We start from the raw sequence: 14,574 nt of genomic DNA, 5'->3' as shown, positions 1-14,574 counted from the left end.
CACTTCTTCATCTCTTCCAACAAACAAGTGACCCTATGATTTCTCCTCCCCAAGTCCTCACTGCTCCGTTAATAGTTCCACTCTGGATCTTGATCTGGAACTCCTGTACCTCCTGCTTAATATATCGTATGGTTCAGGTTGCGAGCCAATACCTCATCTGCATAGGTCCTAGCTGTACCAAAAATGCATTGTTTCCCTTCCACTGTACAACACAGAGACAACAAAACATGCAGATCCTGCCAAATTAAACCATAGGTCAGAGTTAATTTCTCAAACTTACCTATGAATTTTATTGGATCTTCAAAAAAATGACCAAATTTCTCTTTACATAGAGCCAAATCAGACATGGAAAAGGGAACATGTACTCTCACAATGCCTTCTTCCCCATTTGCCACCTCCAAGTGGACAAAGGTTTGGCTTTGGAGGTTGACAGGAGGCTCCACTATAAGTAGTACTCACTGGGCTAAGTTCCTTAGGGAGTGGTGGGTGGGTGTAGAGTGGGACTAGATGGGTACAAAGGAGGGGATGAATGGTTCTCAATACAACTTTCAGGTGGACTACAGGGAGAAAGGACCAACACATCTGAACCTTCAGAGTTGACAGAAGGAAGTGTTGCTCCACCCGAAACTGCCCGCCAATTCTGGGGCGGGAGGGCAGTGCGTGGGGCGGGGTGGGTGTTGCATTAAAGGATCATCTAGTATGTCCAGCTCTTTTTCTTCTTTTCCTCTCATCAAACATGTTCCACATTATCCATATAATGTTAGTGAGCTGAGACATGAATCTTAAATAAATCACAAGGACTTTGACAAAAATGTTGAATAAGGAAAAGGAAATGAAGAGGATTTAGATGGGAATGACCAGAGTAAGCAAGCAGGTTCTGGCCAATAGTGGCAGTGTGGATTGGACAAGTAAAGCTGGTTTGCCCGAATCCAGGAAAGGAAAGAAGTTTTTCATGTGCAAAATGAGACAAACAGCAGAGAAAAGTCCCCTGATTTCCATCCCAGTGCTTCTCAATCACACATAGTCTGCATAGCAGCAACAAAACATAGCTACATCTATCTGATCTTATTGCTCATAGCTGTTAAATATCGATCTCAATCAGCAATTTTAGAGATGAAGCATTCAATGATTTTTGTCCCAATGTTTCACAAGCGAGTGGACAGAAATCAGGAGTCACATAGGAAATGAGTAAGGTAAAATCCCTAAGACTAGTTAAATAAAGTCTCCTGAAAATGACACTGAAACACAGACAGCAACCAAGACATTGATTTATGCAGCAAGGATGACAAGGCAGATTAATATGAAGAGCATAGCTTGAGGTGCCAAACCAATTTTCAGCCAAGAAGGACTTTACTTAGAGGAGCCTCTAACCCCCTAAATCTTAGAAGGGACTCTAACCTTCCTAAGTTGGGCCTCTAATCTGAGGTCAGTTAAGCGTCCTTGCCGTTTTGTTAAGAGGGGCCTCCAATCCACTCGGTCTTAGGAGAGACTCTACCTACCCTAAGTTGGGCCTCTAATCCCATCTCATTCTTTACCCAGGTACCCCACCACTTATCCAAAGTCGTCCAATCAGTGCTGCAGTCTATTTCGTTTGGGTTGGGAGAATTTCTTCTGTGGTCTCCAGAAATATGTTACAGGAAAGGGGTCCCAATCCAGACCCCAAGAGAGGGTTCTTAGATGTCATTCAAGAAAGAATTCAGGGAGAGTATACAGTGCAAAGCAAAAGCAAGTTTATTAAGAAAGTACAGTGATGAAAGGAGAGCTACTCCACAGACACCGTAGGATGCTCCTGAAAGTAAGAGGAGGAACACATCCACCCTAGGTACGATGCTTGTATATCATGAGGAGATGTGCTCTGCTACAAGGGTTTGTGATAAAAAATTAATTTTCTTAGTTACTATATTTTGCAAGAATTGATGTTATTATCTTTAAAGCAAAATTAGGAATGCCTTTGTTCTCCAGATATTGGGATATTAGGATGCTCCCAAGTCTGGGTCTGTTTAGTAAACATTATTAATCTGTTCCCTTAACGGTAAACATCTAGAGGCTAGGAATACCTTTCTTTCTGAGAATGCAGCCCAGCAAGTCTCAGCCTCATTTTCCTAGCCCTCACTCAAAATGGAGTCGCTTTGGTTAGAACACTTCTGACATAACTATTAGCAATACATTTCAGACATAGAAACTCATAACTGGCTCTAGTATAGATAACATCAGCCCTAGGGTTTATACAATAGCTTGGACTCTATCTCTTTATGCCTCACAGAAATGACTTAATTGACATGATATGGATAACTTGAAACTAATGTAACTTAAAAAAAACTCACAAAATTTATTTTGTATTGAAACCACCTTCACAAAATTATGACTGAGACAGTGAAAAAGATTTAACTTAATCAACTCCATCTTGCCTCTAATCTCCAAGTTGTCCTTGTTCATTCCTGGGTGTATGCTGAACTAACTTTGGGAGAAATTTAGTTTATAGTTTAAACAAAGACGGTAACAGCCCTTTCCCAAAGCATGCCTCCTTCTTGCCTGGGGACTAGATTGCCTTTGTAGGACTAACACTAGCCACAAGATTAGAATTTATGGTTTAGGAGGCAGGCAGTTGGAGGCTACAAGATTCTGACCCTCACTAAACTGCTCCTAAGATCAGTGCTTAAGATATTTTGCAGACCCTGCACTTGACAGATCAGCTGGCACCACTCAGATTGGCTCATCTGATCTTGTAACCCCACTCAGGAAATGACTCAGTGCCAGAAGACAGCTTAAACTCCCTATGATTTCATCCCTGACCAATCAGCACTCCTGGCTCACAGGCTTCCCCCCATCCACCAAGTTGTCCTTAAAAACTGTGCTCCCTGAATATTCGCGGAGACTGATTTGAGTACTATAAAACTCCGATCTCCCACACAATTGGCTCTGCATGAATTACTTTTTCTCTACTGCAATTCCCCTGTCTTGATAAATGAGCTCTGTCTAGGCAGTGGTCAAGGTGAACCCACTGGGCACTATAGTATTGTTAATAACAAAATATAACTTACCTCATGATAAATTAAGATACACTGATGTATAACTGAAGAACTGCTCTGTACCTTGGTATCCAAAACCATGAATATTATTCTTGACCTACTTCCTTATTAGTTTCAACTGAAAATTATGAGAACTTCTTCCTTTTTCACGTGTTCTTCTTGTATGCCACTGATTACCCCTGCCTCCATTATCCATTACCCTCTTTTCAATGTTAGTAACATAATGTCCTCCAAGATTTCAGCTGGGCACATGGCTGCCCAGCTGGACTACATTTCCCAGCCTCCCATGAAGCTAGGTGTGGTCATGTGACTGGGTACTGGCCAATTAAATGTGAGCAGAAGTTACGTTACTAACATCTATGCTAAATTTCAAATAAAGTAATTATTTGCATTTGGTACCAGTTTTAGACCCAGGCAACAGGATTGCCTTCCATGAGGCCTGTACTTTTCAAGGCCCTATCCTGGATGTGTCCCTCCCTATAGGATGAGAATTCTGCAGGACCGAAGGGACCTTTGTTCTTCTATTGTTCTTCTAGACCAAGCTTTAAGTCCATGGAACCTTAGAATTCCTTGTCCAAATGTCTCTGAACCTGTTTCCAGAGCCTGCATGAGCTTCTTCTGTGGATCTATCCTCCTGAGTGTAAACCATGCCACCAGTTCATTCACTCCTAGGACGAAGGCTCACTGAGAAACAGCTGTATAGTGAGGAGGTGTACCGACAAAAGAGTGTCTTTACCTTCTGGGCAAGGATGCTGGCAGTGCAGGATGGAGCTGGAGTGGAAGAGAAAATGTGGTCAGCCATAAGCTCAGGGTCAGGTGTGAATTCTCCCTATGCTGTCATATCCAGTTCAGAATTCCAAGAGGTCTGAGAATCCTAAATTTGCCCCTGGATTTCCAGGCAGTTAAGAAGGCATACTGTCAAAATAGTAGGTTCATTGGCAGTGTTTTTGTTTGTTTAATAATTTGGAAGTATTTAGACAAACAGCATGTGCGCCTATAATTGTATCTCTGTCCTGGTCTCCTGAATGCAGAAAAAGGCCTGCTTACACCTTTCTTCCTTTTTTCCTTAGGCTGGAATATAGATGCGTTGCTGACCAGCAAGCTCTGACCTTGTGTGGACAAATACAGTATCTAAAGGGATGGCAGAGCAACCCGTTCAAAGGAACTGACTTCCTGTATGAGCCTGCATTCTAGAGTCACCCCAGCTCTGGAATGCTCATACCTAACTGTTCCCTGGAGAAATGCCAACTTCTCTCTTATTTGAAACACTGCATTTTGGATTTTTTTTTTAATCGGTATGATCTGTATTCTAACCAACACAACGAGTTTCAGTCTCTTCTTCCCACTCTGCACACCACTGGTTCTATTTGAAGACCTTCTTAATAAGATGAATAGATTACTAGTGAAGCACACTCTTTCTACTAAATATAAGATTCACTTTGTCTCATACTAGGTGCTCTACAGTCACACTGCTTGAGTTTGTGTCTCAGCTGTCCTTTCACTTTCTATATGTGACCTTGACAATGTTCGTCAACCTCTCTGTGTCTCATGTTTCTCATTTGTAAAATGGAGATTAAAATAGTTTCTTCCTTCTCAGGTTGTTGGGAGATTAGATGAGAATCTTAGTCTGTTCAGGTATAACAAAATAATATCAACTGGGTGGCTTATAAACAGTAGAAATTTCTCATAGATCTGGAGGCTGTAAGTCCAAGATTAAGGCACCAGCAGTTTCAGTATCTGGTAAAGACTGGCTTTCTGGATCATAAACAGCAGTCTTCTCACTGCATCTTCACATGGTGGAAGAGCTGAGGGAGCTCTCTGAGGTCTCTTTCATAAGGGCACTAATCCCATTCATGAGGGCTTTACCACCATGATGTAATCACCTCCCAATGACCCCACCTCCAAATGCTATCACATTAGACATTAATTATTAGCATGAATTTGGGGGGAAACAAACATTCTGTCTATACATGCACAAGACCAAGAACAATATCTGGGAAAAGTAGGTTATCAATAAATTTACAATTTTTTATTATTATTTGTTTCAACTGGCTTTCATTTTTTATTAGATTGTGCTACAGTAACAAACAGTTCCCAAATCTCAGTGACTTACAACAAAAAACTTATCTCCTTGCTCACCTTGGATGGGAACTACAGTTCTGTTTCAGATACCTCCTTCTTTCCATGATCAGGCTGTTTGAGACACTGGTGTTCTTGTGGAGGAGGTAAAATAAATAAATAAATATAGATAGATATAGATATATCTTGATATCCCTACGGTAGAGAAGCATAAGCCACTCACATAGAGAGGTAGTGAAAAGTGGAAAATAATAATGCAATCTACCACATTCTCAATCTAGTGCCAAAGCTGTGGTGCATAAAACCACATTCTTTGATAGCTGCGATTTTGCTGGCTCAACACCACACCTTCTTAACTTCCAAAGTGACAAATAGAGGGAAAGATGTTTGATCCATCTGTGCCCCTGATTTTCCACGTCCCTGATATTTCTACCCCTGTTTTAAGTGACCACAACAGCATTTTATATTTTTTCTTTCTTAATCCTTCCTTCTCCTACAACTAGGGAGGCAGGAGAAATGGGTTTGATGGTTTTTAGGCTCCAGGGCCATAGGAAAACTTTGGGGGGTAGATTGTGTTATTGCTCTCAACTCTTTACTCTCCCTTTGTACAACAGAAGTATACATCCTACCTGTTGCCATGAATATTCAGTGTCTCTTATGAGAAAAAAATATGCAGCCCTGTCCTATTGACATAGGGGTTGGCCATGTAACTTGCTTTGGCCAATAAAGCGGAAATAGATATAACTTATGCCACATTTAAACAGAAGCCCTTTGCCATAAGAGTAGCATGTTATAAACAGGGGTTCCTTCAGCCTGTATCCCAAGCGAAGTCACATCCAACAGAAGCAAAGCTTTGTTGCTGCAAACCACAGAGCACTGGGCATCATTTGTTACCATGGCAGACAGAATCAATGTGCCTTTTAATTTAGCACCACCTGTCATCACACACCCACCTCAGTACTTTGAAGATGGGAGGTGCAGAGCTCTATTTCTTGTCCCTCCCTCCCTTAATGGGCATCAGGATTCTTCACTGGGAAAATGTTCCACAGAGCATGGGAGCTTAGTTCTTCTGAGTGGCCAGTTTTACCTACTGTGGAAACAGGCTCCTGTGAACAACACCAGCCGTAGTGTCTTCTTCTCTTCCCCTCCAGTATCATATACTCATATTTAATCCTTGATATCAAATTCGATTCTCCCTTGATTTCTTGACATACTGCTTTTTTTTTTTTTTTTTTTTCTATTTCCTGCTTGGATAACTTCTCTCATGCTCTCCAGAAATATTTCATGAACTAACACAAAGAAAGGCAGGTAAGAGGGTACTATAGTGACAAACAGGCAAGACCCTGCCCTCATAGAGCTTACATTCTAGTAGGAAAGACAGACAAGAAATGATAAACAAAAATGCAATGTCAAGTGGTGAGGAGTGCTACTTAAGAAAAATAAATCAATTAAGGCTAATAAGAATGACATGGAGTTTTACCTTAGCCTGGGTGGGCTGGAGCAACTGCATGTGTTAATACACTTTAGCATGGTATCACTCTGTACACACACTGTAGAGCATGTCTTTGGCTAAACCATAGGATGTCGCTAGCAAAAATCCTGAGTGCTGAGCATTTTCAGTATCTTTAGCACATACAATATCAGTCACACCTGAGAATATCCCCCTGTGTTCTACTTGCTGCTTTGAGAACCCCAATGCTGTCTTCTTTCTTAATTGTAGACCAATGTGTTGGTGACTCACCTCAGGTTTGCATATTGCATTGTTTTAAAATATTTCTCTTCGTGCCTCAAATTTAGAAGGGAACTCAAGACAGAAGTGAGGAAACAAGAAATAGGAGAAAATGTTTGTTTGCAATTGGCAAAAGAACAGCTAAGAAAGAGCCTGGGCTGTTGCACTTTACAACTTTGCTGCCTTCCTCCACCCCTGGGATTGGGGTTCATTTATAACAGGGAAGCAGCTTGATAAGAAGCAAATATGACTAATCTGTAATATTTTATTTACTTTAAAAAAGAAAGAAAGACTAGAACCAAATCTGACTAAACTTAAAACTTACTAATTTTGCATGGTAGAAAGATGAATGTTTGTTATATGGGTCTTTATTCCCTTTTGTGTTTAAAATGTATCTTTAAAAAAAGGTTCTTAAGGAAAAAGAAGAACAGAAGATTCAAAACATTTGGTCAGAACATTTGGTAGCAGCCCTTGCATTACCATGTCAGTCTATGCGTCCCTGAGCAAGTTATTGAAGTTCTCTAAGCCTTGTGATCATAAGACCCGTGTTTTAGGATGTGGTTAATATTAAATCAGAAAATGTATGCAGAACACCCAGTATTGGACTTAGATTCATATGTTCTTAATTCATGGCAGCCACTATGGCTACTTCCTGATTTCCCAAAATGTGTTTGCTACAGTCTTAAATGTATATTCTCTCTGAAATTCCTGTTGAAACTTAATCCCCATTGTGGTGGTGTATTAGGCTGTTCATATACTGCTAATAAAGACATACCCAAGATTGGGTAATTTATAAAAGAAAGAGATTTAATGGACTCACTGTTCCAGATGGCTGGAGAGGCCTCACAATCATGGCAGAAGAGGAGGGAAGAGTAAAGGATCATCTTATGTGGTGGCAGGAAAGAGAGCTTGTGTAAGGAAACTCCCCTTTATAAAACTATCAGATCTCATGAGACTTATTCACTATCATGAGAACAGCACAGGAAAGACCTGTCCACATGATTCAATTACCTCCCACTGGGTCCCTCCCGTGACACGTGGGAATTATGGGAGCTACAGTTAAAGATGAGATTTGAGTGGAGACACAGTCAAACCATATCAGGTGGTATTAAGAGACAGGGCCTTTGGGGAATGAATTAAAGCACTTATAAAAGAGGCTTCAGAGAGTCTTCCATCTCTTTTCCTTCCATCCCCTCTGCCATGTGAGGACACAGCATCCCTTCCCTCCTGAGGATCCAGCCACAAGATGCCATCTTGGAACCAAAGAGACAGGGCCCTCACCAGCCAGCACCTTGATCTTGGACTTCTCAGACTCCAGGACCATGAGAAGTAAATTTCTTTTGTTTATAAATTACCCAGTCTGTGGTATTTTGTTATAGCAGCACGAACAGAATAAAGCAGTGTCTATGGAACAATAATATCATAAGAGGTTCCGAGGTATTCTGAGGTCAAGAAAGTTTAGGAAACTATACTTTACATGTCCTTCTTGAAGATTCAGAGAGACATCAGGATATTAATAGCACAGAGAACTTCTACAGTTAAGAAATCTGTTTTGTTTATCTTTGTTTTTTTCATTTACATCAGTGTTTCCCAGGTTTTGAACATGAGACACAGGCCTACAGTACTTTTGCCTAAAAGGAAGAAATGAAGCTACACTTGGGGTTCCTAAACTTTGTGAGAAAGGCTTTGAATTTCTTTTCCTCGAAAAACATGGTGCAGAAGTTGGAGGGGCAACTGCAAGTGACCATATTCTTCCTCACTACTGGGACACGTGGCAACCTGTAGAGAGGGAGGGCTCAAAGCTGCACCTGATATGGAGGCCAACCAATAAAGCCCTGAAGTCTGCTGCTGGGTACTCATTAACTGGTTGGAAAGCTAACCCTGTTATCCTCTACAATTAGAAAATTATGGGCCAGGCCAGGTGGCTCATGTCTGTAATCCCAGCACTTTGGGAGGCTGAGGCGGGCAGATCACCTGAGGTCAGGAGTTCAAGACCAGGCTTGGCCAACATAGTGAAACCTCGTATCTATTAAAAATACGAAAATTAGCCAGGCGTGGTGGTGTGCGCCTGTAATCCCAGCTGGAGACTGAGGCGGGAGAACTGCTTGAACCCGGGAGGCAGAGGTTGTAGTGGGCCAAGATCACGCCACTGCACTCCAGCCTGGGCAATAAAGCAAGACTCTGTCTCAAAAAAAAAAAAAAAGAAAATTATGTAAAATGTTGATGATCTCACAAAACAAACAAGCAAACACATTTTTATTGACCAGGTATTGTTAGCTACTAATAATTACCCAACAGCCAAAAATCAGCTTCACCCTAAAGTACATCGTGCCCCGTTTTGAAGTGAAGAGACTGTTAATAACAGCCCCATCACAAATCCTATTGGCAGATTGTCCCTCAATATGAAAAGGCCAAATATAGACGAGTTTCATGCTTGAAACTAATGTTTAAGATCTGTTCGAGCACTTAAGCATTTTACCATGAAGACGATATGTCCCCTGTGCGCTAGGCTACATATTCGAGAAGAGCTCAGCCAGAGACGCTGGGAAGAGGCTGAGCAGGGGCTGGAGAAAGTCTGCATTATTACTGGCAGTGTGTCCTGGGGTCCATCAGCTGGGTGTGACCATGGAGGATGCAGACAGACCTTTAAAATCGATGACAGCATGTCTCCAAAGAAGATGAGTAGCCAAGGAGAAAAGCAGCCTGCCCAGAAACCCAGGCAGGAGCCGAAGTGATGGAAGCGATAATATCCCCTTCCTAGAGAACAGGGCTTCTCTATCGTTACGTTTCTTTTCCGTACATTCATGTTTTCTAAAGAAGGCAGGATTGAGAGTGAGAAGAGGTGGAGGGGGTCTTACTGGGTGAGCTGAGGGGGCCTTTTCAGGGTCACGAATTTATTAATTCAGCTCTCCCAGGCCAGATTTCCAACTATAAAATAGGGACAGTAGTAGTATCTACCTAATGGTGCAGATCAGATGAGAGTCTTGCCACAGTACATGGCCTGTAGGAGGAGCTCTGTTAATGTTGCTTAATTTAGACGATGATAGTAGAGTGTTTGCCTCCTTGAGCTCATGTCATATGCTGACCATATTTCGCTTTCTTCTCCTAAGAGGGCCTGTGTCCCAGCAGACGCTTGGCTGAAGCATGCTCATGGTAATTGAATCTAAGGTCTGGTGGTGCTGTGTAAAGAATAACTGATATGCAGAGATTCTGAAGGGAGCTTTGGGAATGGAACATCTGGTTTGGAAAGAAGCCTTGTAGGCCAACCCCCTGTAGGCCAGAGTAGGAGAGGAAAACAGGAAGTTTTATTCATCTTACTTTCTTGGTTTTTCAAGTTGCAGTCTCCAGCTGTTTACATCAACTTTGTTTTTCCTAAAGAGGAGAGAGAGTATAAAGCACTGTAAGTCACAGTCTTTCCATGAAGTAGCCCTTTGTGGAAAATCGGAGTTATTCTTTGACTTGGCTAGTTCATCTTTTATTTTTCTCTTCTTCACCCAAAGCAAATATCTTTTCCCTGGCTTCTTTTCAGGCCCGAATAAGTTGTAGAGAAGGACAAGAGAAAAGAAGTTTGGGGAGAAGAAGGTGGGGAGGAGCAGGAAGGTGAAAGAAGCAAGAGAAAAACCCAGGGGAAGAGGAAAGAAAGGAAAAGAGTTCATACCCCAGAAATTTAAAATACTAACATGTTTCCAGGGTTGGAGAGTCTGCACGTGGATCATTGTGAATTCAGTGGGGCATCACAGACAGGGGTCATTGTCCTCAGAACTGAAGAAGAACAGGAAACAAACCCACAAAAATGAAGACTATGAAAATGAAACCCACAAAATGAAGACTATTTTCTTGAAAATAAATTATATTCAACTTATTGACAAATATCACTGCAAACACTTAACGTGACATTTTCTAATCTTCCTGTTAACCTCATATCTCTTCCCTCTAGGGTCCGGGTGAATGAATAGTCTCTGGTGCTAGATTACAAGGGTTCAGACCCCAACAGGGCTACTTGCCAGTCAGGTGACCTTAGGCAAACCGCTTAACTCTCTGGGCCACAGTTGATTCATTTGTAAATGGGGATGATGATGATGATGATGATGATGGTGATAACTTACCTACCGCCTAGGCTATCCTGAGGATTAAATAAGTTAACATATGTAAAGTGCCTGGGCACAGGGCAAGTGCTATATGAATGTTAACTATGATTATTCTGGCCACTCTGCTGAGATACTTGAATCCTACAACACAAAGTGGCATGCACTCTTTTTTCATAGCACTTACTGTATGCTTTGAACACTTCATATATAAAGACACCATTTTATGCCCTAGGAGGCAGGTACATTATGAATATGACCCATATTATAGATGAGGAAACTGAGGCACAAAGAGATTAAGTAACATGCTTAATTTCCTGTATCTCATAAATGACAGAGTTGACTTAAACCTAGGTAGTTTAGCTCTAGAGAAGGGGTTAGCAAATGAGGGCCTGCCACCTGGCTTTGTAAAAAAAGCTTTATTGAACCAAGGTTATTCCCAATCATTTATATATCATCTGGCTGCTTTTGCATTAAAATGGCACATTTGAAAATATTTGTTATCTCGTCTTTTTACACTAAACCTTTGCTGACTCCTCCTGATCTACACACTCTAACCACACTTGTAGCTATTAAGGTAGGGTTGCCAGATTTAGTAAACTAAAATATGGGATGATCAGCTAGATTTGAACTGCAGGTAAACAATGAAGAGTTTTTTTTTCAGTATAAGCATATCTCATGTAATGTTTGGTAACTCTACATTAAGGTAACCTGCCTCTCTGATCTACCTTTGAATACATGGCCAACATTTTTCAGAAACCAAGTTACCTTTATCTCTTCTGAATCATGGTGAGCTAGAGCTGCAAGGGACCTAAGATGGTCAATAACTTGCCCAGCATCCACTCAAGACTTCATGACAAAGCCGACCTGGAACTGTCTCTTTGTATAACAGGTGGCCTTGTTAAAGTTTTTAAAGTGTGGTGGTGGTGGGGAAGTATGATGTTTGTGGAAAAGACCTGGACCAGAAGCATGGCTGAGCCTAGGAACAATCATGACACAGAAAGTCACCTCTGTTAAGCACAGACAGACAAAACCACACGATCTCACTTATATGTGCAGTGTAAAAAGGTTGAACTCACTGGAACAGAGAGCAGGATGGTGGTTACCAGCGACTGGGGGTGGCAGTGGTTAGGAAGATACAGATGTTGGTCAAGGGATACAAAATTTGAGTTAGACAAGCAGAATGAGTTCTAGAGATCCATTGCACAACGTGGTGACTACAGTTAATAACAATATATCATATACTTGAAAATTGCTAAGAGAGTAGATTTTAATTGTTCTCGCCAAAATAAGTATATAATGTAACACATATGTCAATTAGTTTGATTTAACCATTCCACAATGTATCTGATATGGTTTGGCTATATGACCCTGCCAGATCTCATGTTGAATTGTAATCCCCAATGTTGGAGGTAGGGCCTGGTGAAAGACGTTTAGGTCATAGGGCCAGATCCCTCATGGCTTGGTGCTGTCCTCATGATATTGAGTGAGATTTCCTAAGATCTTGTTTTTGTAAAGTGTGGCACCTCCCCATCCCCCAACTCTCTCTTGCTTCTCCTGTGCCATGTGAGATGCTGGCTCTCCCTTTGCCTTCTGCCATGAGTAAAAGCTTCCTGAGGCCTACCCAGAAGCCAAGCAGATGCCAGCACCATGCTGCCTGTACAGCCTGTGGAACTGAGAGCCAATTAAATCTCTTTTTTTTTTTTTTATTAATTACTCAGTCTCAGGTATTTCCTTATAGCAATGCAAGAATGGCCTAATATAGCATCTCTGTTTCAAAACGTGATGTTTTACACTATAAATATATACAATTTTTGTCAATTTAAAAATAAATTTTAAAAGGAAGGAAAAAAAGAGACAGTCATCTCGTGACTTCCTGTCCACTGGTCACCTCACCAGCCTCAGTTTCCCCCATCAGCAGACTTGATGTACATCTTTACAGCTGACGTTGTCTGAAACCATCTTAACTGCTTCCTTTCAGCTTCTGTGAAGTATAATAAAACCAGCAATGCTCTTCCCAGATGAACTGAGACTTCTCTTCTCCCTCCTGTGAGCTGGAAAAAGTCTTGGAGATTGGAAAGAAGCAATTCAGAGTCAGACCCATTTGTTCTCAGGGGTAATGAGAGCTAATATGCAACCTGTCTGGGCTGGAAGAGGGAAACACCTGCTGTCGCCCAGGCCTTGCCCTCAGAGGGATGAATCTTGTCCTCTGTGCATGCAGGAGAATGAGGAGATCAGGGTCCCATGCCTGATTCCTTGTCTTCCACTTCCAGCTCTGTATAACTTTGAAGCAATTACCTAAATCCATCCACATGCAGATATTCAAGCCAGAGTTCAGTAGATATTCTATTCTTGTATTCAGGTGAGGTGGTACTTGAAAGGTTTATTCCCTTCAGTCTCCTCTCTTCAGAGGACAGTCAGAGACACACACCCTGGGCCTGAAAGACAGGGGCCTACCTTGTATGTTAAATTACCAGTTTACCTCCTATTTCCTGGGAATACATTGATTCATGCCTCTTAGGAGTTTCAAAATCTTGAGACATGCATGCAGAATAAAAGTGAAGATCAATTGGTTTTAAAATATGGGCACAAATTCTTCAATGCTCTTCCCATCAAGAGGTGGGTGAGGGTCTATATCTACTCTTTCATCTGTGTAAGGTTATGTCTGCTTTGACCTATAAAGTATGGTGGAAGTAACGCTATACAATTTTCAAAGGTAGGTTATAAAAGGTCACACAGCTTTTTAATCTCCAAGATTGTTTACTAGAATACCTACTCTTATAGCCACACCATGTGAGAAATCCAATGACCCTGAGAGGCCCTAAAGGGAGGAAATCCAGCCACATGGAGAGACCACATGTAGATGCTCTGGTCAACAGTCAGCTGAGCTAGCATTCAACTTAGAGATACAAGTCATTTGTGTGCAGAAACTTCCATAGGCACCAACACCCAAACTTTCATGTCACTTCAGGCTGTCTGAGTCTTCAGAGCTGAGACCTCAGATGTCATAGAGCAAAATGTCCCCTGTTTTGTCTTGCCTAAATTCCCTATCATCAAACCTATAAATATAACAAAATGGTTACCTCTTATGCCACTAAGTTGGAGTGGTTTGTTATGCGGCAACAGATAAACTGAAACAATCATAAGCATGAGAGAGAGAGAGAGAGAAAGAAAGAGGGAGAGAGATAGCATTGTATTATAATTGTATTATAAGCCTTTGGGATCTATATTAAAATTTACATTTTAGAATCTTAAAACTGTGAGAAAGAGTAGATAAATAGACATATCACTGATTAAAACATGAAAATAATTTTTACAACTCAAGATGGCTCATTTAATATTGGCCAATTATCTTCAAAGAGGTTTGCTCAAGTATGACACCACAACTTGGAACAGCTCATTCGTGAAAAGGTAGCATCCTGAGGTTTGCAATACCCAACGTTTATTTTCCAGGGGGATGTTTACTTTTACTTTTACTTTTACTTTTACTTCCCCAAAGGCCCCAACTCCCTATTATTCTTTTATTCTTCCCTCCTGGTATATAACCTTTCAGCAAAAGATCAAACTCTGGCCCTATTTCCCCTGAGAAAAGAACAAGGGGAAATTTTGGATCTAAAGAAATCCACGGAGACCCTATATAACTGGGAAATGT

The 14,574-nt window shown here is 41.3% G+C and overlaps 1 long non-coding RNA gene across 2 annotated transcripts in view; it reads right to left on the bottom strand.

The window, feature by feature from the left end:
• Nucleotides 1-1,708: 1,708 nt before the first annotated feature.
• The window catches only part of LOC141410313 (uncharacterized), a 45,089-nt gene continuing 32,223 nt past the window's right edge, over nucleotides 1,709-14,574 (bottom strand). The window contains exons 2-4 of one of the 2 annotated variants that reach the window (XR_012434923.1): nucleotides 10,518-10,599; nucleotides 10,156-10,209; nucleotides 1,709-3,800 (exon numbers count right to left, since the gene is read on the bottom strand). This is a non-coding gene — a long non-coding RNA (uncharacterized lncRNA). Of the gene's footprint in view, nucleotides 3,801-8,372; nucleotides 10,210-10,517; nucleotides 10,600-14,574 lie in introns of those variants that run through there. The other variant, XR_012434922.1, reaches the window with a different exon arrangement.

Source organism: Macaca fascicularis, chromosome 5 (assembly GCF_037993035.2).
Source record: "Macaca fascicularis isolate 582-1 chromosome 5, T2T-MFA8v1.1".
NCBI lineage: Eukaryota > Metazoa > Chordata > Mammalia > Primates > Cercopithecidae > Macaca > Macaca fascicularis.
This window is presented reverse-complemented; position numbering and strand designations above follow the sequence as displayed.